The sequence below is a fragment of the Mercenaria mercenaria genome, chromosome 5 (genome assembly GCF_021730395.1).
Source record: "Mercenaria mercenaria strain notata chromosome 5, MADL_Memer_1, whole genome shotgun sequence".
Classification (NCBI taxonomy): Eukaryota; Metazoa; Mollusca; class Bivalvia; order Venerida; family Veneridae; genus Mercenaria; species Mercenaria mercenaria.
This window is the reverse complement of record NC_069365.1, coordinates 55,280,249-55,285,210: the sequence shown is the minus strand read 5'-3', so window position 1 is coordinate 55,285,210 and position 4,962 is coordinate 55,280,249.

The following is a 4,962-nucleotide window of genomic DNA, read 5'->3' as shown; positions in this document are numbered from 1 at the left end:
ATGACTTTTAGATCAAGTTCGAATCTGGGTCATGTGGGGTTAAAAACTAGGTCATTCGATCAAATCAAAGGATAGATTGTTACCACTCTAGAGGCCACATTTATGACCCTATCTTCATGAAACTTGGTCAGGATGTTGATTTTTAGACCAAGTTTGAATCTGGATTATGTGGGGTCAAAAACTAGGTCACTAGACCAAATCAAAGGAAAATCTTGTTAACACTCTAGAGTCCACATTCTAAGTCTGAAACTCATGAGAATTGGTCAGAATGTTTGCCTTGATGGCTTCTAGGTCAAGTTTGAATCAGGGTCATGTGGGGTCAAAAACTAGGTCATTCGATCAAATTAAAGGAAAAGCTTGTTAACACTCTAGAAGAAACATTTATGATCCTATCTCTATGAGACTGGGCAGTGTTGCATTTTCTATTACTGCTCATGAACAGACTCAATAAAACCGAGTCTGCAATTTTCACTGTTTGCTTTGTTCTCGGTGCTTTCCAGATTTTAGTCAGAATGTTTGTCTTGGACAAGTTCGAATCTGGGAATCTGGGTCATGCGGGATCAGAAACAATGTCACTAGAGCAGATCAAAGGAAAATCTTGTTGACACTCTAGAGAACACATTTTAAGTTTGAAACTCATTAGAATAGGTCAGAATATTTGTCTTGATGAAATCCAGGTCAAGTTTGAATATAGTTTATCTGGGGGTCAAAAACTAGGTCACCTGGTCAAAACAAAGAAAAACTGTGTTTGTGCAATAGGGGCTGCATTTTCAAAAGATCTTCGTGAAATTTGACCAGAGTGATCTTCTTGATGCAATCTAGGTCAAGTCTGAATGTTGGTCATCTGGGGTCAATAACTAGGTCTCTAGATCAAATCAAAGGAAAAGCTTGTTTACACTCTAGAGGCCACTTTTTTGCTATAAACTTAAGAAACTTTGTCAGATTATTTGTTTTCATTAAATCTTGGACGAGGTATTATCTGGATCACCTGGTCAAGTCAAAGAAAAACTGTGTTTGTGCAATAGGGGCTGCATTTTCAACAATATCTTCGTGAAATTTGACCAGAGTGATCTTCTTGATGCAATCTAGGTCAAGTCTGAATGCTGGTCATCTGGGATCAATAATTAGGTCACTATGTCAAATCAAAGAAAATGCTCGTTTACACTCAAGAGGCCACATTTTAGTCCAATCTTGATGAAAATTGGTCAGAATATTTATCTCAATGACATATCTCGGACGGGTTAAAAATTGGGTCAGGTTGAGTTAAAAACTAGGTCACTAGGTCAAATTGAAGAAAAACCTTGTTTACACTCTAGAGGACACATTTTTGCTCCAATCTTCATGAAACTTGGTCAGAATGTTTATCTCCTTCAAATTGGGTCATGTGGTGTCAAAATCTGGGTCACTAGGTCAAACATGTTTACACTGTTATGGTGTGTTACTCAGGTGAGCGATTTAGGGCCATCTTGGCCCTCTTGTTATATTTATTAATGTTATAAGAGATTTTTGTATATGCAAATTTTTGTGATAACATACTATAACATGGTATTGTATACATGTATATAGTACAATATTGTTTATACATCATTGACAGATATTAGATCCTTGTGTTACAATTACTTGCCTTCCAGTAGGGGACTTCGCATTGCATGGCAATACTCCATTCACTTGTTTCATTCTGGAATGGTAAGGACTGTAAATGTGTTGCATACGACTCTTTATGTACAGTGAGTTCTGCACGTCTGGAAATCCACTATCTGTTGATCAAAGCTTCAAATGCTTTGAAATGCACCTCGTTTCATATGGTAGAAGTTTTCAGTTGCTTAACCCTTATGTAACTTATGTATTGTTTAGTATTATGTCTTATTTATTTGTGCTTTGCTCAGTTGCTTTTCATAATCTAATCTGCTGCATTTTTGTGTTTTTTGTTTTTTTTTTTTTGCATCTCAATTCATTTGCCATTAGTCTCATGCATCTTGCACCTATATATAGTCTAGTAACCTATGCATTTTCCTTTATAGTTATTTTATCATGATTGTGTTGTTAAAAGTTGGTTAAAAACTCGTATGAGCTTTTGCTGGATTGTTTGAATAGTCGACTTTAAATTATGTAAAGCTAAAACAGTTTGAAGTAATAATAATAATTCTAGCATAAAACTGCTGTTATTGTCACTTTTCGGGGTGTTTTAACAAGAGAGAAAACGTGTGTTAACAGGGAGATTCTCGCGCTCACGTGCTGTTATAATACCGTTTTATATATGCGCGTCCTGTGGCAAAGCGTAAACGTATTACGGCCCCAAAACGGATAATTCAAATGGAAATGACGTCAACGTGAAAAAAAAAAACTCAGATATTTCCGCGCATTTCATGGAAATTTAATGATGTTGATGTAGAATGTATTTATTTATTAGTTTGTTTTTCGCGTTTTATGCTAGAATAGCGTTAGCGCATGTTCATTTCGTGTTATAACATCTGCAGAATCCCTCGGGATACGTTGGTACCCTCGCCTTACGGCCTCGGCTACCAACTCTGCTGACGTTATAACACGAAAAAACATGCGTTATCCCTACAAAATAATAATAATAATAATAATAATAATAATAATAATAATAATAATTGTTCAGATCTGTTACCAACTTTGATCAACTGTTTCCTGTTAGATAAATACGACTGAAATAATTTAATTGTACTATCTGTAAATTTATGCAATCTTAGTTTATGTAGTAAAATAGTATGATCAACAAGATCAATGTTTTTCATAAGTCAAGAAATACAGCACCTATAATATCAGATATTGTCTAACCATGGGAGCAGCCCTTGCGACGTGTATGATATCATAAATTTACACACTTGAATTATTTTACATACGTTTTGGCGCCCCCAAATTTTTATGCTTTCCTTTGACTGTCCAAAAATTTACAAGGGAAAAAAAGCAAAAAGCATAGATAGTTGCGTAGCTTCGGATGACTTCACCCCCCCCCCCCCCCCCCCCCCACCCACACGATTTAGAAATCACCCGTCGGCAAATGCTTATTAAAGCATACTATTTTTCGCTCGTTCATAACACGACAAAAGCCCGACCATTGATATTTTGATATAAATTTTCGATCACAACTGCAACTTGGTCGAGCTAAAAAATCATTTACGACAACGTTTATCATTATTATTAGGGCAGGCAAAACTCAATAGGTCGCTCAACATGAGAAAAAAAAGTGTTGCATACTAGGTTTGACTGAGCCTGTTCATGAAATTTATGATAGCTTTAAGTATAGATGTTCAAATAAAAAGATTATAAGATTCTAATATAAAAATATACGCTCGTTCTTTCGCAGTCTGTATATTGCTCTCTTGAAGTTTCATGTAATAGGCTAATTTCCGCTGCAGTAAACCAACTCGTGAACTTCATTAGAGGATGCATTGGTCGAGAGGGCTAAGATGCTTTCCTACGGAGGTGAAGGCCCCGGGTTCGATTCCTTGCTACTCCCATTGCGGTGTGTCCTTGGACAAGGCACTTTATCATGATTGCCTCAGTCGACCCTGCTGTAAATGATGGGTACCATCAATTTGCTGGGGGTCAGGTATAATTGGTTGTAACTGTTCTTAAAATAGGGCCGCTCAAAAGCTCTACAGAGCTTATGTTCATTGTTTCACAAAGAGATTGTAAATTAATTTTACCTTTACCATTTAGGTCTGTGGACGGACCGCCAGGGGAGGTAACTGGGGTCTTACCTCTGTGCACAGATCTCGATACATAAGTAATTAGAGGTTATTATACAGGGCTGTTGTGCCTTACGGCTATATTGGCATGCAAGACCAGTATTGGCCGAATGGTATTTTTTCCAGATTAGTCAGTCCATAAACAGTATATGGGTGTAATAGAAAATAGGGTTTTTAGAAAATTCATTTGACTTTTAGATGGAGCCATGAGATGTTACAGAAATTATCCCATTTTATTGTTTTTGATACCACCCCAACCTCAGAAATGGACCAAGAGTTTTTCGTATTTCCATGGATTTATTGATTTGACTATTCTGCACAGACAACATATGTAGAACTTAAAAAATCTAAACTACCATGGTCCAATAAAGAGATATATTCTGTAGTAAATGCATACAATTCATTAAAATTGGCAATATCCCATTTGCGCTCAAAACATTTGAAATTTTTAGTGTTTCAGATTTGTCACATACCTATTTAGAAAATAACAAACATACAATAAATCATTTGACAAACATTAATTTAAAGGTCCATTACTAAGGGAAAGTGAGTTGGCAATTTTTTTCATAGCCAGTGCATAGACTTCTGCAAGACACTAAATAATGAAGATTGGCAGGTCAAAATTTACAGAAGGTCTTTGGAACTCAAAGAAATGTATGTGTATTATGTTGAAATTTCAATGAATCGACAGAATGACCCCCCCCCAGGTCTTTTTAACTTTCTTCATACTTCATAGAAAAATAATTGTACATATACTGCGATTTATTTCGAATTTCTACATACCAACTTTCATTTTCCAATAAAATGAAATAGTTTCTGTGCTTTTTAAAAGAAATTAAAATGTTCACTTTCCTTAGTATTGGACCTTTAAAGGATAAATGAGAACAATTTATTATGAGAAACCTTGAGAATATCAGATACAGTGAAGCACTATTATTTTCTCATGTCCATTTGTCGTGTGTTTTTCCACCTTTTTGAAAAATTGGTATATCACTTTAAAGTTTGCAATATAAACGTAGTAAACGTAGTTCACATGATATCTGTTCTCTCTTAATATAAAGCACATGTCAATCATCAGCCAAACAGTTTCAATAGTTACTTCAACACTGATAACTTTGAAAATTGTATAAAATGAACTTATTGAAGCTTCTAGGGTTATGGATCCATACTTACCCGTAGTTTCCACCTTTTTGTGCGTTTGAAAGACTTGTTGTAGTTTAACTTTAGTTGGGTTACAATATTTTCT